This window comes from Eubalaena glacialis, chromosome 3 (genome assembly GCF_028564815.1).
Source record: "Eubalaena glacialis isolate mEubGla1 chromosome 3, mEubGla1.1.hap2.+ XY, whole genome shotgun sequence".
NCBI lineage: Eukaryota > Metazoa > Chordata > Mammalia > Artiodactyla > Balaenidae > Eubalaena > Eubalaena glacialis.
Genome location: NC_083718.1, coordinates 115,065,540 through 115,090,085, shown reverse-complemented (window position 1 = coordinate 115,090,085; position 24,546 = coordinate 115,065,540).

Here is a 24,546-nt window from a genome sequence, read left to right as displayed (position 1 = left end):
TTTTTTTTTTTTTTTCCTTTTAAATAAAGCAAGGAGGACTTCCGCGGCTCGGCAATTCTGCTAAAGCTGGCAGATGCAGCAAAACTAATATGTGTAAATGCTTTAAAGCAATAATCTGCTTACAGCGACACTTCCCCGAACGGCGGTAGGACTGAGGGGGAAAGAGAAGGCGCTTGGCAGCCAGGGGAAACCGAATTGTTTTGACACCGCCATTGAATAGCAAAGCCTGGTGGATAATCATTTCATAGGATAATTGCGGGCAAGTAAAAAAAATAATAAAAAGAACATACCCACTTCACCCACCCTCTTTACCTTCCCCCATCAAAGTGAGCGATGAGTTCTGCTCATTATTTTTACCTTGCTCACAACATCACTGGATCCCTTCTAAATGAAATAGACTTAATGATAATACTAGAAGGTAAACGGAGCGGGAATAATATTTACTGTATAATCATTTGGGGTCTGTTAAACTCAGCACTTCCCCTTATCCCAAGAATCTCACTAATTGCTTCCAATCTGAAAATGACCAGACAGATTTATTTTGTTGGAAGGTTACTTGCACCTAATGTTAAAAAGCATATATGTGTTTTTGTTTTAAAGGCTCATCCTTATCCTCTTCCCCCCTCCCTTCTAATTTTAAGTAGCTGATGTTTTGTTTGGCTGCTGTTTTATTTGCTGTCAAAAAGAATTTGATGCAAAAACCATTTAAGCATGTATACAACCCATGGAGGGATTCATTTGACCTCATTATACTGCAATAAAGAAGAAATCCAGTTTGTTAAATATCACCAAACCGCATGCATTTCACATCAGATCATAAGAGCAATGCTTCAAAAGATTATCCTAGAAAGTGTTTAGAAAGATGGAATGGGTTAACTTTGCTTGCCAGAAGGTGTTCTGACAAACCCAGGAAAAGAGAGATATGTGCAGCCCCCTTTAAGAGCAGAGCAACTGAAGAAAAAAGAGATTTATGCTTTTAATTAATGGCAATTAAACCATGCCTGTTGGCTTGGCCTATGGCAATTGTTCCCTGCAAAAAGGAGGCCGAGCTGGTGACAAGCATTTGAATCCGCTAAGTTCTGTCAAGGGAGCTGACTCTGCAGGCATCAAAACCAAACTAAATCAATAAAAGAATTAAACTTTTATAAATTGCATTTTGACAAGTATCAGATACCGTTAAGCTTTGATATTATGAATTCCTTGGAGGTGATGCAAACAAGAAGGGCCGCAGTTAGAGATCCAAACAATCAAAGAGGCTTGTTAACATGCGCTGTCAAATGCATCAGTGCTATTAATTACTACAAATTAATGTGACTCTCTCTTCCTCTGGTGATTGGAATAATAATCAGCCAGATTCGTGGAATGAGCACAGAGAACATATGCAACCCTGCCAAAAATAATAAGTTTAAAAAACAGTAGACATTTACAATCTTTGTGTTCAAAGGCTGGATGGTTTTCTTGTTGCCAGTTGTGACCTCACTTTACCCTATCTTCCCCATTCCTGGGATCTTCTTCATGTACTTTTTCCTGTGTGATGACAGAGGGAGGCATCATGCTCTGGCCAATAATTATTGGAGCAGAGAATAAAATCTTTATTGTGTTCCACTGAGATGTGGGGGAAATAGAACCCTATCCAAAGTGATGGTTTTCTAGGAAATGAACAAAATGCCAGAAGTCCTGTAATTCGGCCAGTCCCTAGCATGAAAACTTTGCTCTGCAGGAAGGATGATAATTAAAATTACATGATGCGCTCACTCTGACAGTGTAGTAGGCAGGACTCATGGGGGAAATAGGAACCCTAATTAAAGATTCTGGATACCTGGAACGATTCAAACAGAAGAATTTCCCCCAGCGTTTTGTGATATTCTACATTTACAAATGACCATTGCCAGGATTCATCTGTTGTCTCTCAGATCCACATTTTAAAACAGAATGCGATTTTCATCTTAACAGCTAGAAGAATTGTGATTCTAGATCCCTAGACCCCCATTTCACCCAGTGAAATGCCACAGCAGACTGGAGCTAAACAAATACTTGTTATGAAATAAAATACTTCATATTTTCTAAAATATTTAAAAAGCAAACATATTACAAATTAATTGGTAATAAGTCTTCCTTGTGCTTTATAATATGTGATATTTTTTCTAGTTTATTTTACTAATCTGGACATTTTAATACTCTTCTTGTCAGAGTTGCCTTATGCCATCTACTTTTTACTTTGTGAACCAATAGCATATGGTTTCTCACATCTGAGGAGCTTCCAAATGTTTGTACTATGTTTTTAGATTAATTGAAGACTGGAACTTAGCCACATGATATGGGAATTTACAGTAATGGGGGGAGGGCTTTTATATAGCAGAGACTGAACATCTCACAGTATCAACTAATTTTCATTTAGTTGAAGGGGGTGCGGGGTGCAGATGGGGTGGCAGGGAGTGAACCTCTAATTCTCTCTTGCCATTGGAAATAGGAGTACAAATTGGAATAACATGTTGTCTCTTCCTATTGGCTTGGGATGATCCATAGCTCTAGAAAATCATCATTTTCTAATTGTGTTACAGGCAACTATATTAGTTGTGTGGGCTTTCTTAATTGGAGAGAGACAGAAATCATAATAATGTACCTCCTAACTTGTAGTAGGAATGGTGCCAGGTGTATACTGGTGTTCAGACTAATTATTTGATTTTTACTACTGACTGTACCTAAGTGTGTGTTTTTAACACAGAGAGGAATTATCTTGACACCATCTGGTAGCAGTTTTTCATGTCTGACAAAATTTAAAACTCAGTTTGAAGCTTGGCCAGTGATAAATATGCTTAAGATTCCATATGACCTTGGTCAACCTCTGACTTATACAAATCAAGGCATTTGTCTCAAACTGTGGTTACAGTATTTTATTGATGTACCTAATCTGTTACCCAGGAACCACAATTCTTATGATAGATAGGATATTTGCTTGGATAGCGACAAGGAAGTTTGAGATGATTTTTTCTCTTTTTTCATTGTCAAGAAATGGATCCTGGCTCTAAGTCTGGATTTAAGTTTGAGTTTTCCATTTCAAGGGCTTCTCAAGATCTGTTCAGAAGGAGCATTAAAGGGGAGAAAGGGGAAACAAATGCTTATAAAGCCTCCACAGAAAAGTCTGATAGATAAAAATATGGTTCCAAGGATGTGCTTCTTTCCTTCCCTATGTGCTCACTCAGCAAATGCAGGAGGAATTTATTGTTGGAAATTTGTGTAATCATTTTTATCTGATTACTTGGCAAGATGCTACATGAGCTCTAGCCTCTCTCTATTTTAGAAATCCTGGTTTTATTATAAGCATGCTTCAGTTCCTCCAAATGTCTTTATGGATTTGAAGGGGCTGCTCAAGCTTTGTCACTTATTTTTAACAATATAATTTTCTAAGAGCAGAACATTCTTGCTAAGCCTGACATGTGATATGTAAGCACATATTGACCATTCACTATTACTTTAATGCTTCCTGGCAGCAGCAGTACATCAGGCAGAATTCAAACAACACGTTTGCCTGGAGTTCAGTATCCATTTGAATCAAATTTGTTAGCTTTCAATTTTTTAATACTGTTTTTTATTTTTATTAAAATTCCAGTTAGTAAATGCTCTGTAAATTTGATGACAGGCCTTGATATGAACAACCCACACTCTAAGTGGGAAAAAAAGTGACTGACGTGCCCCTGTTAACATAATAATATAATTATCTTTTTCTAGAGAGTTAGTTAATTTACAAAATATTTGCACTCACTTCATTTTTTCACTACTGTTTTGAAGGCCTCTCATTTATAAATTTGCACATGTGTGGTTGTGAATATGTGTATGTTTTTTCATTGTGCGAGGAGATACCTTACCCCACTCTTTTCCACTTTGGCTTCCTCCACTTTTTTCTCTTTCTTGAAACTAAATATTTTTGGTTGTGGACTACTAGCTCAATTCACAAATTATTATCAATTTGATAGCAATCAAGTTTGTGAATCCTCACAAATCTTATACCTGCTGGAATTTAAGAACTATTATTCAAAATCTTCTTTTGTAAAAAAAAATGGGGGGAGGGTGGTGGTGGTGATCGTGAGGGTGTTCAAAATTTCATACACCGACAGAAATATGGATATATATTCTAAGACCCTTATTCACATACATGTATACCAATATAATGTATGACTGTCGATTTCTCAGAAAATATGTCTATTTGAGAGTGAGTTATCTCTTTTTACTTTGCTCATGTAGAAAATGGCAGATGAATGATCAGCTGTCGGTTATTCTTCACCAGGTGGAGTGATAGATGAACAGACACTTTAATTTAGCCCCTTTGTGTTTGCCCATAGTTTGAGATTTTTGTTTTTTATGATACTGTGCCAGATAGAATGAAGCTCCACATACTTGGTGCAAATTACGAGACAAATTGCAAATATCGATGTTGATGTTTCTCTCTGTTTATGACACTGCAAGTTGTCCCAAGAAGGGATTTGCAAGAGAGACTTTGGATGTTTCATAGAAGGATTAGTAACTAATGGAACACACACACACACGCACGCGCGCGCGCACGCGCACACCAGTATCTGTTTCAATCAAAGTTATAGTTGCTAAGATTGACAACAATTCTTCTCCCCCATATGAAAATTTTGTGATTTGGGAGGAAAAAAAGTGATTTTTTTTTTTGTACTTCATGTCACTATTCTTACAGTAGTTTCTTGGGCAAGAGAGTATAGAACTGGATATTACCTCCCAACCTGGTTTATATATTTATGGTCATTATTTTTATGGTGGTAGAAAATAATAGCAAATATTAAATCCATTTCTAAGAAAACAAAAAGTACTTCAATAGATATATCAAAGGATATACTTTGAGATATATAATAATATATATAATATAATCTTCAGTTATTGAGCAATTATTTTTTTCAGCTGCACAGAAGACTTTTATGATCTGGCCTTCCCATGTCACAAATTTTAAGACTTGAGACCTACATTTATTAACTACCAGCACTACTGGTTGTAGACATGACCCTCTCTTTCATTCCTGGCTCTAGAAGGTAGCCCTCCTTTCTCCACCTACCTACCTGCTTATGTTGTATTTTGTATTTTCTAGCTTGATAGTTAATAAATCCTTCTAGTCAACCCAAGCACAAATATCTAGTAAATCCATTAGATTACACAAAATACAACCCATCAACCATCATCATATACTTTATTTAGTAAAACAGTTAAACCTCAATGATGTGAACATATCTTTTCTTTCTCAACTTAGAAATGGCAACAATTCTGGCATGGTGTTTATGGTTCTTCTTGAGTAAATAGGGAAAAATTAGTGCTACAATGATCCATACCCAACCTGATTTAAAAAGGGCTACACACTAACCTCATGTGAGGTTTTGAGCAAGTCAATAATTCAATGGAATTCTGTTTTCACATTAGAAAAAATGATTAAAGGTTGTATATTCATCCCACAAATGTGACAGACCCTGTTGTATCCCTGAGGATACAATTATGAATAATACAAGTGAGGCTCTGAGTTTCCAGATCTTATACACCAGAGAAAAGAGAGAGGAAAATAAATGTATTACAAGGGAGTTGATAAGTGCAATGATTGTAGTAGTACAGAAGGCCATGGCAACATGGGGGAGGGACATCTAACCCAGCCTGGGGATATCATGAAAGGTTAGGGAATGCTTCTTGGAGAAAGGTATGTCTATGGCAAAGGATAAGGAGAAGTTGGCTAGAGAAAGAGAGGTGGTGAAAGGGGGAGTGGGAAGAGTGTACGAGGCAGGAGAAAAGGCAGGACCAAAGTCAGAGATAAGAAAAATCATGGCAAAATCAAAGGATGATTGATGTTTTTGCCTGGGCCACAGAGTTTGAGAGAAGAGTGCATAGATGAGGTAAAAAGAACTTTCTAATATTAGACTATAATTGTTTAAAGGTTAGTACTGGATACTGCTAGTCTTGCTTGTATAAATATGGTTTACTAGTAGTGATGGAGTCAACTAAGAAATTTCTGGAATGCTTCCTATGTGCAAAGAACTATGCTCAAAGCTGCAGATGACATAAAGACAAATAAAACATCCCATACTTTCAAACAAGTTTACAATCTAGCAGGGAGGATAAACTGGTAAACAATTAACTAGAAGTATGGGACAGAATGAAATGGGTCCTCTAGTAGAGATTAAGAAAGTTGCTGTGGAACATCAGAGAAATGGTGATTCGGTTTAGGGGTGAGGGTGGAAGTTAATAAAGTTGTTGATGAACTGTACCTTGAAGGATGGGGAGAAGTGATCCTGCTTCCATTTTTATACATCTAAAGGAGCATATATTATTAAGTTATCCAACAGCAGAAAGAAATCTTGCTCAAAGATAAGTACATTATAAAAGTAACATATATGCACATTCAATTCTTTGTTGATTTTTTCTTATCATTAAAAATAAATCTAGATGTTCCACATCATATAAAATATGAAAATATGTTAGCAAAATAAAGATAAGAGAGCCATAGAACTAGAAAAGACCTTAGATCATACAGAATAGCTTCCTTTTATTGCTTTTTAATACATAAAAACAGAAATCCAGAAAGTTAAAAGAGACCTGCTCAAGATCATGGAAGTAGTTTAAAAGTAGAGACAAGATTTCTAGTCTACCAGTATTTCCACCACACTCAGGTTGCCTCTTTCAGTAAGAAATCTACTAGTATTAAATAAACTAAAACTGGCTTACCATAGAAAGGTACTAGACAATTTTTATATAATTATATAATTTTTATATACATGTTGGTTTTGAATTAATTTGTTCATCAACATTTGAAACATACTGGAATGTACTTCATAGTTTAAATTTCATAAATAATAAATTAAGGAGAAATATTTTAGAGCAAATTAAAAATAAGATTGCCATAGAAATTCAAAGATATATGACAATATTCATATCAAATTGTTAAAAGGCAAATATATAAGTATCACATGTTGGTTATAACTTAGTAATATAGTCCAACATGTACGGAGAAGAACTATCATTGAAATGATATTTTAATGTCATGCCTCTTTGGTAGACTATTTATAAAGATTATTGCTAAATCAATTAATGTTTTCGGGCTACATAAAATACTAATGAAATAAAGGATTTGTCAGTCTACATCTGCTTTTCTAATTTTCTATAGCAGTTATTCACCATAGTTTAGACATAATAATGGATTATAGTAGTCTATGTTTCAGAACAGGTAAATGATACAGTGGAGACTCTTATAACACACAATCATATTATACACCTCAAAGATGAGCTTTCTGTCCTCAGTTCTTTATGATTTAAAGATGATGACTTCTCCCTACTAAGGCTGATGGTACTTTCTGGCATCTTAAAATTTTTGAACACACACATTTAAAGTTGTTTGTATGATCTTAAATCATCACAACCCTCTTCCTTCTGATATGAGGGCCTGGCCCTCAACTTTACCACCCAAAGCCTTCCTCACCATCCGCCCAACCCAGAGTCTTTCTAGATTCATCTTTTCCTCTCACCCACGTCCAATCCTGTAGTAAGTTCTGTCGGCACTGTCTCCAAAATAGAGTTTGAACCTGAAAACCTCTTATCACTTGCTCAGCTATGAACTTAGCCTGAGTCATCAATGGCTCTCGCCTGGAACATTGCAACAGCCTTTGAGGTACTCTTCCCTCCTCTGCTCCTGCCTCTCAAAACTGCATCCTTCACACAGGGGCCAGAATAACACCACACCTCTTCTCCAACCCTCCAATAAGTTCCCATACACCTAGAACAACCTCCGAAAGGCCCTAATAATTTGGACCCTACCTATTTCCCCAGCCTCAGCTCCCTCCACTCTCATTTCCTTCCTTTTGGCCCTCTGTCCTTGTTTTTGTCCCCAGAACAAGCCAAGCCATTCTTGAGATATGTGTCCCCTGGATCTTTGCACGGCTGCCCCCTTCTCCTTAGTCTTCACTCAAATGGCTCTGCTTCAGAGAAGCCTCTTCCCACTCTGGCTGAAGAAGCACCTCTGGTCCCTCTTTCTCACACCCTACTTCATCTTCTTCATGATACTTATAAGTAACTAAAATTGTCTTCTTGATTTTATTTTTTAACATGTTGAGTCTGTCTTCCCCCAATGTTCCTCAAGGACAGGAACTTGTCTGTCTTGTTTGCCACTCTCTTTCCAACATCTAGAACAGGGTCTGGGGCTCATCAACTCACTACCAAGCCCTCTTAACAGTTCTTTTCCACATCCCTCTCTAGGAACACTTGTGTTATCTGGTGTAGCAGAAAGAGTGTGTTGGCACCTGAGAAGGTATGGTTTTGAATTCTCAATCAACCTCATTCCTGGCTTTGGGAAAGTATTCTCACTTGTAAACCCAGGCATAATTCTTACATGAGGAGGCAGTTATGAAGCTTCCATGAGCTAATGAATGCAAAATGCTTAATACAGAAACTTGCACACAGGAAGCATTCAATAAACAGTAGTTACCCTTTTTTAATATTTCTGCTTGGCATAGCGCAGTGGTCAAAATCAGTAAATATGACTTCTTTCTTTTCTCCTTCCTCCTTCTTTCCTATTATTTCATTTATTCATATATAGATTCATTTTCAAAGGTATTCATACGAACTCTGGGGTTTGCCATACAAAAAAAGAATGGGCGAGACCAACAGATGCTTTCCCAATGATACGTGTCTCCTTGTCACTCTTTACTGTTCACTGTGCTTCCGAGTCTTGGGTAACTACTGGCATGATTAATCTGCTCCTGCTATTGGCCCACATGTTATACAGATCAATCCTGATTGTGCTTTGGCAAAACTTTAAAATGTATCTCCCATCTTCTGTGATAGTGAAGAGCAGGCCAGCATGGTGAAGTTGTGACACGTCTCCTGCTGCCACCTCTGTTCTTCTCCAAACCCATCTTACTGACTGAATTGGGATCCAATGTTTCAGCCTCCAAGGACCATGGCTTCTTTTCCCTTCATTGGCATGACAGCCTATCCCTAGCTTAACCGAGGGCATTGCTCAGTGTGGAACTTCTGTCTACGACACTTTATTTGCAACGATTTTCTCCTGCTCTTGGATCATAAGTTTAGCCATGGATGGAAATAAGGCAATGCAAAAGTGAGAATGCACAGGACCATAGTTTCAGGATTTCCACCAGTATGCTAATTGTTTCGCGATGTAGGGATGATTTAGTAGAGGTGTATGCAGATTTGTAGAGCAAATGAATTCCATACTGACCTCTTCAGTGTCAGGTAAAGTGTAACTACTGATGCTTATGTAAGCCATGAAGAGGTCCTTAGTAAATCCAGCCTCACAACTTTAAAACATGTTATTGATTTCATTTTATTTTTGTTAACACCGTATTTCTATTAGTTAGCATTAATTTTTCTAAATTACAATTCTTTGTTTTTATGCTTCTTCTTTATGCTACTTCTAAAGGGTAGAATCATATATTAATCATTTCAGTAGACCTAGTGCATAACTGACACACGTAAGTGCCAGTTACTACTAGGTAAACATTTGTTGAACCAATGAAAATATATATGCCTTGGCTACATTTGTATAACTACATTTACCAGACAGATGTCTGGTTGATTCAGGAGCTTTAAAGGCTGATCTGTATCATTATACAGAAGAAAAAGTATCAAGAGGACTTAAAACACATTTTCTTTCTGTTCACTGATCCCTCATATCTGTGTGGTATGTAACCATTACAAAGCCCTTCCACATACATTAACTTAATTACATAGTTCTAAAGACCAAGTAACATTAAAAAAGATAGTGGACACATTTTGAGAAGATGGGCCTAAAGCTGGCATTCAGTCTGGAGTCAATGAAAAATTGTAGGAATTTAGAGACATTTGTTTAATTATTATTTTTAAATTTTTAAGAGATTTTGTTTTTCTAATAGTAAATAGAAATTAGAACAACAATTTGGTTATTTGTTCTATTTTGCTCACATCACAGATGAGAGTTAAAATTTTTTCTTTTGAATTTTATTTTATTTTTTAATACAGCAGGTTCTTATTAGTTATCTATTTTATACATATTAGTGTATATATGTCAATCCCAATCTCCCAATTCATGCCACCTCATCCCAGCACCACTAGAGTTGAAATCTTGTATCCACTCCTAAAAAATGAGTCTTTCTGCTTTTGTTTGAATGCTCAGTTCTAAGGATGGAGTATCTTATTTTATTGAGATTAAAATCTCCATCCAGTAACTTGTCTCCATTGGTGCCAGTTCTTTCCATCATCAGCACAGACTCTGTCTGCTCCTCTGCAGCTTCTCATATGAGATGGTTTCCAGGGTCCTCACTGTACAGTGAGTAGATAAAAGCTCAGGTTCTGACATCAGGGTTTGTTACGTGACCTCAGTCACTCATTGACAAAAGTGTGACAAAAGTCAATGACTGCGAGGATTAAAAGTAACAACTCACGTGACGTGCTTAGCATAGTACTCAATAAATCATTTTCTTAAATTATATTTTATGTTAATATTAATCCTGGTCACCCTTTGAATATACTCTCGTTTATCAATGTGCCTCTTAAAATTCAGTCCCCAAATTTAGACAAAGTATTTCAGATGTAAGCCATATGTTTAGTAATTAATGAATTTGATTACTGTTCCCCTAAGGCTTGGCAGAAGACAACATCTCTTTCAATACAATAAACAAATCATATGCATAAATGCCATGATTAGACTCAGATATGTAAATAAAGACGTGATTTTCTAACTTTGAGCAAGTTATTCCAAGGATTCATTTCCTAAGTTGATGGAAGACTATGTGGCTTAACTGATACTTATATTGCCGCAAGAATTTTCACACCAAATGTAAGCAAAAGACTCGCTTACATCAACAAAGGCCATTCCCTCACTTCAGCAGTGGGTGTTCCCCAGCAACAAAATTGAGTGCAGGGACACAGAAGGGAGAATACTGGGAGACAGGAGTTTGTAATCTCATTATCAGTAGCTGATGTATTACAGCCCTAGTGGCCTACTGTTTTAATATTGCAGCACACTAGGCTGTTTATCAAATACATTGTCTTCAGCCTGGAATTACATATTGGAAAAATTCATAGGTCCTGCTATTGTTATGATGCTGTGTTGTGGACTAAAACCGTTTTCTTTACTCAGGTGGGAGCCAAAACAAACAAACAAAATCAATAGCTCCCCTGTTTCCTACTCCCTTTCTTCCATTAACTCTAGAAAGTGAAATAAATGCCTTCTCATATCTTCATAGAGTCTCATGTACATACATGGATGGATGAAAGGAGAGATTACATAGCTAGATGATTAGATGGATATAGAAAGATAGAGGGGTAGGTAGAAGGAAGAATGGTAGGATAGATAGATGATAGATAGATAATAGATACATAGATAGATAGATTGATAGATATGATGTAATAGAATGAGAAGCGGAGGATGCTAACATGGAAAGCATCTCAGGCTGGGTATAGAGGCACTTGAGTTCCAGTCTTGACTCTGCCATTAACTTGCTTGTGATTTCACTTAGTCCCTTAACCTCCCTTGATCGTTGCAGTAAAATAGCGGTGTTGCCAACCAGCATGTTGGGCAATATTGGTAGGTCTTGAATCCTTAAGAGGTAGCTCTGCAAATCCATTATCACTGCCCTATTTGCCACCATTTCTCCCCGTGGATGGTTGGCCAGGGTTCCTAGTGAAGGGCATCCTGATACTACCCACACCTTCCAACCATGCTCTCAGAGAAATAGTTTGGGGTACCTCAGACCAAATGATGTCTAGGTTCCTTCCAGCTAAATTTGATGATTCACCATCCATAAAAAGATTGCCTCCTAAAATTTGTCATTCATAATACAATATATTTCCTGTGAGCATAATCCTTTGTGTGAACACTAAATTTTCTAAAATTAGAGCAGGCCTAAGGTCTGAGGAACAGGCCTACTTTTGCAGCTACCTGGTTTGCTTTGGGCCAGCCCAACTGAGGTTGCTCTAATCTTAGGCAAAATGATGACATGTGAAAATTTACCTATAGCTTCCGCAGGTAAATTTCTTTCTTTTTTAATGTTTTTTTTTTTTTTTTTTCTTGGCTGCACGGCTTGCGGGTCCCATGCCCTTGGCAGTGAAAACCAGAGTCCTAACCACTGGACCACCAGGAAATTCCCTCTGCAGGTAAACTTCTTTCTGTACTATACCTTCCCGCAGTGACAAGGGGTCTTGAAGGTGCCTGATAACTTCCTGCTCTTTTAACTTCCAACTCACTATAAAATAAGAGGAAGTCTGATAACTAGTAAGTAGCGTAAAATCCTACATCATTATGGTGGGGCAGGGCTTAGGAATTTTGCTTCACCACCACTCTTCTAGCCAGGAACAACGTTTCTCACAATTCTCTTTCCCTACAGTCCTTCTCAGAGTCAGCGTCTCTTCCAGTAAGAGACACACACATGAGAATTGAAAGGCCAAAAAGGAGAGGCCATAATTTACAGCTAGCAACATGAGTTGATGTGAGATTCTAAAGAATTACCAGGTGAGATTCTAAAGAATTACCTCAATTGGTGCTATAGACTGAGAAAGAAGCCAGGAGCTTTCCAGAGGTTCTTAAAATTTGCACTCTAGTGAACCATCTGCTTTAGTGTGGCAGCCTGAGATCATCGCCAGTGTCTTCTCTGACCTTGGTTCCTTAACTCTGCCGGTGGTTGGTTATGCCTCTAATTCCCTACATTGAAATCCTTTGTACTTGAAATACATAGAGTGCCTTCTGTTTTCCCGACTGAACCTGGACTGTGTTGACATCACCTGATTCAACTATTCATGGGTATGTGAGTCCCCTTTATGGCATATCTGATGAGTCGGCATTCAATTATTCTTAGACACTTAAAGAAATATGGCAATTGCTAGCTTCAGAAACAGCACGTTTCATCATAGAATTGCTTGAATTGTTAGAAAGCATATCATAGTGTAGAGTAGAATGGGTATATGTGTTTTTTTAATGAGAAAAGCCTGGCTTTGCATCCTGCATTTGCTATTTTCAAATGCTGGACAAGGTGCTTAACTTCTCAACCTCAGTTTTCTTTTCTGTAAAGTGAGGGCAATAATTGTACCTACTTTTCAGGATTGTTATAAGAATTAACAAGATCAAGTTTATAAAAACCACCTTTTCCTTACACTAACCGCAAGTCAGCATCTATATAACTTTTCACTGTTTGGGCCTAATTCTGTCCTCTGGAGTCATGCAGGTAGGGCCCAGCTGGCCGACAGAGCACCTTTGTGAGAATGAGAGAAAGACGCCCCCTTTGGCTGACTCAGCCGGGCATCCGGGCCTCTGGCTTGGTGAGCAGAGCAAGAGCTGGATTTCAGTCCCCACTGCCCCTCAGCTGAGTACCCTTGATCACAGCCTGAACAACCATTCACTGGGTCACAGCATGCAGATGAAATCTAATCCCTCAGGAAAATCCTTCACACATTTTAAGACTTCTCTCAATTCCTCAACTCACCTTCCCTCTCCTCTCTAAACCAAACAGTACCTATCAGATGAGGACTGCCCATAGTGAAATGACAGTGTACTCTTCATTAATGAATGATTCCGCCAAAGGATGGCTGAACTGGAAGACTACACCAACTAAGTCATTCACGTGAAGGCATCACCTTAATTGTGCATTTGCATTTTTAAATGTTACTGTAGAAGTTTACCCTCTTGTTAAAGATTGTTGGACAACAGTGAGAATGTGGGTCCCCTGCTGAGTATGTGATGGGGAAGGTGTGTGAAATCCTACCTTGGCTGCCCAGCTACACCTAAGGCCCTCTCTGGTTTCATCATCTAGGACAACTCACCAGAGGAGGGTGGGCCCAAGGTCGATACCCACCTCCCTCCAGGCAGTGACCCACTCTTAACATTTGTGTGGCCCAAGGCAAGAGAACAAATGGAGGCCTATAGGTTCTATATCCAAATGTTTAGAAGTTACAAATAAAGCTAAAAACTGTTAAATAAAATATGTTCTATCTTCTTACCTTGACAAATGAATATTCATAATGACAAATGAGAAAATGTACATAAAACTATGTTTTTTATATGACTGACGGAAACCATCAAAGATGACTGAATTAATCATAACTGTGCACGTCTAGTTGTCCTGTTGATGAGCTGGTGATACTTGGATGAGTAATACATCCATAGTTAATTAACTATTATATGTTTACTATATGAAATTAATTTGTATTATCTTCATTTTAGCAAAATCACTAATTATATAGGTATAACTAAGATTTTCATGTGTTCTATTGACAGTAATGACAAATTAGCCAATATTTCTTAGGTCATTGTAGTTTGTTTATGTGTTTATTATTCATTTCAGTTGAAGAAACTTCACTCTGCTAAGGCAGGAGTAACTGGAATTGTCAATAAATTATTAAACCATTAAATTATTATAAATTAGGAAATGAACTTTAAATACAAATTTTACATATATTAAAAAAACTGTAATGAAGTCACATGTGACAAAGTAGCATTATTGCAGAAAATATTATAAGCTATTTTACTATCAAATGTATTGCTATCATTTTTAAAATGAATATGTTAAAGGAATATCTTTTAGGAGAACATCTAGGTACATATAGTATTTCTTAGATTCTTATTTCAAATTTTCCAATATTGGGTTATTATAAAAGAAACAAAAATTAGCAGGGCATTATTTAACTTATTCAAATCTCTCTTTAATTAAGACTACATTCTAATCTATAATGACCAGAAACATGGTTTGCATTAAAATTAGAAATAATTAGTAATTATTTATATGTGAATGACTGTTTGATAGGTAAACATTTTCATTTCCTTGCTTTAATGTTATTATATTTTATTGGAATATTTTCAACAAATTACTTGCAGTTTATTTTGATTTAGAAAACCCACTGGGTCTGACATTTTAAGAAATATTTTTTAGGGCTTCCCTGGTGGCACAGTGGTTAAGAATCCACCTGCCAATGCAGGGGACACGGGTTTGAGCCCTGGTCCGGGAAGATCCCACATGCTGCAGAGCAACTAAGCCCATGCGCCACAACTACTGAAGCCCGCACGCCTATAGCCTGTGCTCTGCAACAAGAGAAGACACCGCAATGAGAAGCTCACACACCGCAATGAAGAGTAGACCCCACTCGCTGCAACTAGAGAAAGCCCGTGCATAGCAATGAAGACCCAATGCAGCCAAAAATAAATAAATAAAATAAATTTTAAAAATTAAAAAAAAAATTTTTTTTTAGTTCTTTTATAAGTGAAATAGCCAAATGTTGACATTTTTGAAATTTTTTTGTTAAGTTTTGGTAATATTAATAATAAGCAACAGTAACATCAAATAACTATGGAGAGCATGAATTGAAAATTAATTTTTCACCAAAATCTTGATTCATGCTTTATTTTGAGATTCTTCTGTTGTTTCAGTTAACTCTTGTGGTGCATCTTGTATCTTATTCATTCTAATTGCTTTAACAGTTCCAGACAGCATTCCCATCATACATGTCCAAGAATGACTTTAAGGTCATTGCTTTGCTTCATCAAACTATTTCATCTTTGGGAAGATTCAGAAAATATAGTATATGATCTTTGAATTGCTGTTGAAACAGTTGACATCATATCTCCCAATAAAAAAATTCAAAAGTGTGTTGTATATGACAAACACACAAGTATTTTTGGACTTCTGACCAATGTTCTGTATGGTAAAACTTTCTGTTTATCAACCCCATTGCCACCATTACATCTTAGACATTACCCTCGGTGAATTTTTAAATTATTTAAATGAAGCTGAATTTTAGTGTTAATTTTTGGAAATTTTAATTACATCTTTTTAAACATTTTGATAAAAGTAAAACTATTTGCAATTCCAGCGTTCAGAGGCCATCTAGTTACCAATGTAAAGAGTAGGTATCATGCTTCCTAGAGGTTATATCTAGACTAACATACAATTTAGGAGTGATGGGAATTGTTGCAAAATATTCCTTTTCTACTCCATGCAACTGTAGTGAATACTGTACCAATTCCAAGTACCCGTGAAAACAAGTTGGAACACAAAGAGAAGATGGATGCTTGGTGCTATTGGGAAATGGTACTTCATTATGCAAAAGTCTATAGAGTTCACACTACATGAGAGGAAGGATTTGACAAGTTAATTTATCTTTTCTTTACCTAAGTGCTTCTGCCGGTCAAATCCTTCCCACACTCCAGGGCACTGTCTCTCTCCTGCGTAGATGGTGGCACAATCCACAAACCCTCATGGCTTCAGACGCTCTTCAAGGGACAAAGTGCAAGAGATGCAGAGAAGCATTTTCCTAGGTTTCGAACTGTGTCATGAGAGTAGGTGCTGTGTCAATGCTAATCATCAATCCCGGGTGACAGAGGTGCCTGTGTGTTCTCGAATACATATGTTTTTATGTGCGTTTGTGATATGTGGAGCCCCAAAGGTCAGTACTTCCAGGAAGCTCCCTTCTCTCCGTGGAGGTCCTACTGAGTCTAGCACATGGAACCTATCTCTGCCTTAACCCAGGTCACATCCTCTAAGGCTTTTTTATCTGAAAGGGCCAAGTTCAGTCTCTTCACTTCCCATTCTTCTGTTCCAAGTATTCCAGATACATCTTTTTTGCTTAGAGGGTCTTTGAAGCTATTGATTAAGATTTATTGCTTTTGAATGACATTACATTTCCTTTTCTAATATCCTAGAACGGTTATAAAGTTTCTGACAAAAAATTTGCTTCTCCATTAAGGGAGGTTTTGCTGTAATTTACAGATAATCTGTACCTTGGACCACCTTACCTATATTAGAGGAGGGAACAAATTTGTCCTTTAAGACGAACTTTCCTTTATGCTTCCCAGAGTCCAAGAATTAAGGAATTCTTGAGCAAACAGGAACTCCTGTTTCTTGGTTTTTTTTTTTTTTTTTGAGAATTTACTGTTTTGACATTCTGTTCTGTGTGCCATGAATCCAGCGATCTTGATGAAGTTCTCAATACTATGTTACAGTTTAATAATATCAAACATATTCAAGTAATTGAGATAATGTAAGGAAAGCGCTTATAACAGTGCTTAGCATGATGATGTAAGTGGTCAGTACATGTTAGCTTTTTTTTTTTAAGGTTACTATAATTGTGAATTTAAATAGAGCTTTACAATTTCTTGAACACTTTCATATAAATTCTCTTGTATGATCATTCTAGTCACATTGTAAGATGTGTAGGAAAAATATCCCCCTTTTACAGATGGTAAAATTGAGGGTCAGGAAACTGAAGCTATCAGAAGATTCCATACCCTTACATGGCAGACTAGCCCAAGTTTTCTAATTCCTACTGGACAAACAGAAGCAGTGGCATCTTCTGCCCAAAGCAGTGACTTTTTTCTTCTTTTCAGCAAAATACGTGCTGCAATATCCCCTATTGACAAAATATTAATCAATTTCAAGAAAGAAGTGGAAAATTTTATTCGAGTCAAATTGAGGATTATAACCCAGGAACAGCCTCTCAAAAAGCTCTGAGAACTGTTCCACCCATTAGAGGTCAAAGCATAGTTATACAGGTTTTTTGAGACAGAGGGCTGCACATTAAATGACATAGATAATTTGCACAATCCAGATCTATAAGTACAAAGTGATGAGTCATCGTGACCCCTTACAAGATCAAGAAGGAAAGTTATTTTGTTTTTCTTTAAGTATAGTTAATTTACAATGTTGTGTTAGCTTTTGCTGTACAGCAAAGTGATTCAGTTATACATATATATTCATATTCATATTCTATTCCATTACAGTTTGTTATAAGATATTGAATATAGTTCCCTGTGCTATACAGTAGGACCTTGATGTTTATCTATTTTATATATTGTAGTGTGTATCTGCTAATCCTAATTTATCCCTCTCCTGCCTTTCCCCTTTGGTAACCATAAGTTTATTTTCTATGTCTGTGAGTCTGTTTCTGATTTGCAAATAAGTTCATTTGTATCATATTTTATGTTCCACATATAAGTGATATCATATGATATTTGTCTTTCTCTGTCTGACTTACTCCACTTAGTATTATAATCTCTAAATCCACCTATGTGGCTGCAAGTGGCATTATTTCCTTCTTTTTTATGGCTGAGTAATATATATACATATATATGATAAATATACCACATCTTCTTTACCCATTCATCTGTTGATGGACATTTAGGTTGTTTCCATGTCTTGGTTACTGTAAATAGTGCTGTTATGAACATTGGGGTGAATATCTTTTCGAATTAGAGTTTTCTACGGATATACGCCCAGGAGTGGGATTGCTGCGTCATATGGCAACTCTATTTTTAGTTTTTTAAGGAACCTCCATATTGTTCTCCATAGTGGCTATACCAATTTACATTCCCACCAACAGTGTAGGAGGGTTCCCTTTTCTCTACACCCTCTCCAGCATTTATTACTTGTAGACTTTTTGATGATGGCCATACTGACCAGTGTGAGGTGGTACCTCATTGTAGTTTTGATTTGCATTTCTCTAATAATTAGCGATGTTGAGCATCTTTTCATGTGCCTGCTGGCCATCTGTATGTCTTCTTTGCAGAAATGCCTATTTAGGTCTTCTGCCCATTTTTTGATTGGGTTTTTTGTTTTGTTATTGAGCTGTATGAGCTGTTTGTATATTTTGAAAGTCAAGACCTTGTTGGTTGCATTGTTTGCAAATATTTTCTCCCAGTCTGTAGGTTGTCTTTCCATTTTGTTTATGATTTCCTTTGCTGTGGAAAGGAATGTTATCTTTTAAGCAGTTTGTCTTGTTGGTGCTAAGAGACTGTTGATCTTTATGGCTGAGCAGGTATTTCTGCCGATGGAGAGGTTTGGTCCATGCATAATGCAGATACACAACGCACAGTAGAGGGGAGAGAGGAGGCCAAAGGGCAGAGAAAATTTTTACATTTATATTTTTCTTGTCTTGCCATAAAATATGAATTTTATTTCACACCTCAAATAGACAAATATCTTGAGACTAACATACACATAACATTGGTCACATCTTCAAAATTCTGGGTACGATTTCAACACAATGAAGTTGAGTTTTACAGGACACAAGATTCCAAGTTTCCTACATGTGGGAAATGTGGGCCAGAACTGTGCCTGCCTTTTGAGGGTGATGCTTCAGAGGTCACCCATCCAAGTAGAAAGCACTTGGCAGACAGAGCTCCAGCAGAAGTTCCCCAAATCAAAGCACAACATGCAGCTGAGAGCTGCTGGAGACTTGGCTTTACTCTCCTGGCACCTTATATGATACATATCCCCACTGTTTTCTCCTCATATTTTCTCTTTGTATTCATGGAGGTTCTCATTAGGAGGACTGAGATACCTTTCTTCTAGCACTGTCATCCCCCAGTGACTCCCCAGCCCCAACCTCTCCCTTCCATGTACTTTACTGCACTTACAGTCTCTAGTACAACATTTAGCTTCACAGCATATATCAGACAACAAATTAGTCTTATCTCCATAACTAGATATTAAGCAACTTAAGGGAGAATGTTATGTTCATACTTTTGTGTCACTCACAGTACCTAGCACAATGCAGAACACGTCTAGGGGTTCAATCACATTTGTCAATGGATGAATTAAACTTTTTGGTGTCATAACCCCTGTATACTCTTAAAATTATTGAGAATCTTAAGAGATTTTGTTCCATAAACAATATAATAGGATATAATAGGATTATTATAATAGGATATAATCCCCATAGGAGTATATCTACTCAACACTTACCATATTAAAAATTAGAACAGAAAATTCAAAACATCACAGCAAAACAAGACAATAAAAGTGTACTTTTTTGCTGTGTTTCTGCATAGATTCAGGAACAACTTTGGTATTTCAAAATAATTAATTGGACAATATAGAGGTTATGGAGATTATACAAGTTATAATTGAAGGTAACTACTTAGAGCACAGAAGTACTGAGAACAACTGAGTTAATTTCAGAAAATGCATATTTTTATACCTTAAATCTACTACCTTAGAAAATTCTAGAAAATACAAGATTACACAAGCATACATTCCATAAACTGTCAGAAAATTACATCATCCAATATCATGCAGTGTCTGGAAAACTCCACTGTACACTCATGAGAGAATGAAAGTGAAATAGGCAAATAACATTTCAGTAATGTTGTAAAAGTAGTTGTGACTTCCTGGATTCCCTGAAATTGTCTTGGGGACCCCTAAAGATTCCAAGACCAAACTTTGGAAACCAGTGGATTAAATGATAGTCTTGGTTAATTAGATCACTTAAAGATGCTCATTACACAAAATCACTACTAGAAATTTATAGGACAATTAGAATCTACTTTCTAGTGATTGGCATTTGTATTATTTATGAAGTGCTTAATTAGTTGTTCATCTTTAGGTGGGTGAGTCATCTAGATCAGATTGTATTAGTCATCTAATTACCCCAAAATTTAATAGCTGAAACTCACAATTATTATCTCAAGTCTTTGTGTGTCAGAAACCTGGGTGCAGCTTAGCTGGGTGCCTATGGCTCAAGGTGTCTCATGAGGTTGCATTAAGCTTTGGACCAGGGCTGTGGTCTCATATGAAGGCTCGACTTGCAGGGAATCTGCTTTCAAGCTTGTGTATATGGTTCTTGACAGGTGTCAGGATTCAGTTCCTCACAGACTATTACACAGAGGCCTGTTTCTCACTGGCTGTTGCCTAGAGGTCCTTGCCCTATGGACCTCTCCTTAGAGCAGCTCACACTATGTGGTAGCTGGCTTCCCTCAGAGCAAATAAGTGAGAGAGTGAGAGAGGGGTCCCAAGGTGGAAGCTACAATCTTTTTGTAACCTAATCTGTTAAGTGACAACCTCTCTCTTCTGCCGTATTCTAATATTTGTTAGAAGCAAGTCAATTTAAATCCAGCCCACATGGAAGGGAGTGGGGGTGGACTTCAAAGAGAAGTCAAAGTTAAACAAGAAATTATGCATGCATTAATTAATTACAATTGTATTGAATGCTAAGGAAAGTACAGAGTGTTTTGTGAGTATATAATGAGAGGCCCTAACCTATGAAACTCTAATAGAGATCATTTATATATTTTATTTTATTTTATTTTATTTTTTTAGCATTCTGATTATTTATTTTTATTTATTTATTTGGTTGCGCCAGGTCTTAGTTGCAGCTCATGGGCTCCTTAGTTGCAGCATGCGGGCTCCAGTTGTGGCATGTGAACTCTTAGTTGTGGCATGCACGTGGGATCTAGTTCCCTGAGCAGGGATCAAACCCAGGCCCCCTGCATTGGGAGCGCAGAGTCTTAACCACTGCGCCACCAGGGAAGTCCCCATTTATATTTTTAAAGAAAATAAATAAATGCTCACTAAAAACACTTTCATATTATAATTCATTTTTGTTTCTTGAAGGCAAAGCCCTAAGCAGTAAAAAAATAAAAGTTGCTATGTGACCTTAGCCTCAGTTTCCTCATCTGTAAAGTTCAGACAGAAAGTAATTTTCAGATGGTATTTAGCTTTTTTCCCCTTCTACATCTCTATCTCCACACCAGATCTTCACATGCATTATATGAGCTAATTTTTTTCAACAGCTATTACAGTGCTGGATGTAGATAAAAGAGACTCTTTGTCCCCAAGAATAATCTGAATTTGTATGGAAAGGGACAGGTATATCCATGTTTCAATGAGATAAAATGACATCAAAGGAAATATCAGGCTAAGACCCAGGAGAAATGAGTTCAAGGTCAAATTGACATTTCATTTTTTGGATTTAATCTGCAAAAAAAAAAAGTGCAGAATATCTACCCTTCTGACACTTTGCTAACATATTGATGACTCAAGTAAATTTGTGAAGTACTTTGAGCTCTTTGGAGGTTAGGTCCAAATAATAGATCTGGGGTAAGGCCTCCTGAAGAGAAGCACTTGGAGCAGTTGCGGCTTCTGTTTGTTGTAACATCAGTTGTCCTTTTGCACTTCTGTAATTCTTTCCCTGTGGAGATAACATGGGAAACAGGCTGGAAGGCTAAAACAGAGATAACTTGAAGCTTTGTACCTATGAGAAGTCAGAGAGACAATCTGCAGTCAATAAACACAGAGACACTAGCGCACTTGGTTCAAACCCTGGCTCTGGCACTTACTAGCTGTGTGACTTTGGGCAAGTTACTTAACCTCTCTGTTTTCCATTTCCTCATCTGTAAAAGGAGGATAATAAGAGCATTGACTTCATACGTTGTTGGGAGGATTAATTGACTTGTATTCCAGGTAGGTTCTCAGAACCAGAGTCTGGCATGTGGCAAGTGTTTATTGTTAGCTATTATTATTAATCCCACTTGGATAAGATTTTTCATTTACAGTAGTTAGAACATTTTAAGTTAGGTTAACCCATCAATAAAAGGGGGCACATAGAGGCAAAAAAAAACAAATGCAGAAAAGAGTTCTTTGAATAATCAGATGTTTTGTTCTCAGTGAAAATTCAGTTTGTTTCATGCCAGACCCCAAAGCTCTGTCTGGCTTTGCCTTTTCCTGGTTAGAAAAACAAAGGAAAATGTCATTCCTTGTCTGATGCTCTTGGTTAAATTTGGACTCATAAGTCTAAAGTATGACCATGGCCCAATTAAGTTTTCCCACAAAACCTACACTCAACTTTAAAATACATCCTTCCTAGTCTCTTGTTTTTCCAGCATCACTGGAAAGAATTTAAAATCTCATCAAAAGCACCAGCCTTTCCCAGCAAGTCACACATCCCCAAAGCCAAGTTCAATCACACCTCTCAGGGAAAAGGAACCCACTCTCCAGAAAGAGAAGGATGGCAGTTCCTCAGTGCAGTGTAAATTAATATCACAGCTGCCACTTTCGTAAGAAAATCAAAACCAGCTTTTCAGTTTGTAAACATAAACTTCACAGACCCACGGTAAGATAGAGTGTTCCTAAGTATTGTGAATTTGCAACACCCAGAAAAACCTCCAGAGTATTATTTACAGTATTTGCTTCATAGGGAGGAGAATTAACATTTCAGCAGTTCAGGGAACACATGCACAGATAGGAAAGCAAGCAAATTATTTAATGATTACTTTTTAAAAATATGTCACTGTGCAGAAAAGTGTTTGGAGATACATTGAAGGCCTGTGTCACTGTGTGACTCTGCTTCATTATCACTTCAAGGGCCATGAATCCAGGGGGTGGGAGCAAACATTTCATACAAAAATAATGACTTTAGTCCTTGGACCCTCACCCCAATGTTTTAGAAAATCATGTTCTTGCCTTAAAGCAGTGCTTTTTTGTACCTCAAACATTTGATGGGCTGTTTTCAGCAGTAAAATGGAATGAGCGTTTAGTTGGTTTCCTCCATTCCTGATGAAGTATTACCATTAACATATTCTCCCCATACTTCACCTTAAAAAAACATATACAGTGGGACAAAATAAAAACACATCAACGGAAAGATGGTTTTCACTTGGCTATGCTGAGTGAATTTTAAATTTCCCTTTTCACAATGCAGTAATTGCCAGGGAACTCTGAGGGCGGATTAATGCTTTTCTGGTACATCAGTGTATCAGAACATGGGCAACAACAGCTGCAGCAAATTCCCCTGACTGAGAAGAATTACAAGTATTATCACCTAGATCATTAAACTGGGTTCATAGATTGCAGAATGTCTTCAATCAATTCATCTTAGATAACTTGAAGCCAGCTGGACCCCCTCAGTGAGAACTTGACTTAATTGGCCAATAAGTGGCTGGAAAAGGTGCATGCTATTTGGTAAAATTACTGAGTGAGCAAGTGATTACACTTTGGAGAAGCACCGAGTGTAGCCTGCAGGTCAGCCCTTTCGGGGAGGGCTAAGTTAATGTCCACTATTAAGTGCTGCTATAAAAAATGGTAGCTTGCTTGGAGCTCAGATGGAAAAGAGGATCCAGGTCAGGCTTCAGCTGATGGAGTGGGTGAGAGGCAGACATTTATCATCTCTTTGGCCTCATTTCTGCCTTGGTAATAGTCCCACACTAACCACTCTGGCAGTTGCCTGATTTTCTGTCTCCCTTTCGTTTTATTGGCATAACTAAAAATATTGCCCTAGCCAACGAATCCATCTGGAAGGAAAAACCACTTTTTCCTCAATCATGTCCCAGGAGTCTCTTCCACAGAAAGGTTAAGGAATCAGGAAGCTGAAGAACACACCGTCTACACATACATATCAATAATTATTCTCTCCCTCTAGTGAGGAGATTGAAGTATTATTGTGTGCACGTTAGATGTCTATATTTTATCAGCGCAGTTTAGGAAAATGGGCAAATCAAAATTGAAATATGTTATCAGACTGTTGGCAGAAATTGTTAAATAAAAACAACTCTTCCTTCATGTTGAAACAAAGGTTTCTTAACATATTGCTTCCATGGTGGTTTTTTTTTCCCTACCACTAAATGTTTTAGCCAGTTTGCAAAAAAAGAAAACTTTTGACAGATTTAGTTCAAGATTTCAGGCTAATAGACCTGCAACAACACGTTGTCACTTGAATTACTGGTGTTAGAATGTAATATGGTACCCTTCAGGGCGAAGTCCCACGATGAAGGTTTCAGAGCACAATGCACTCATTTACTCTTAT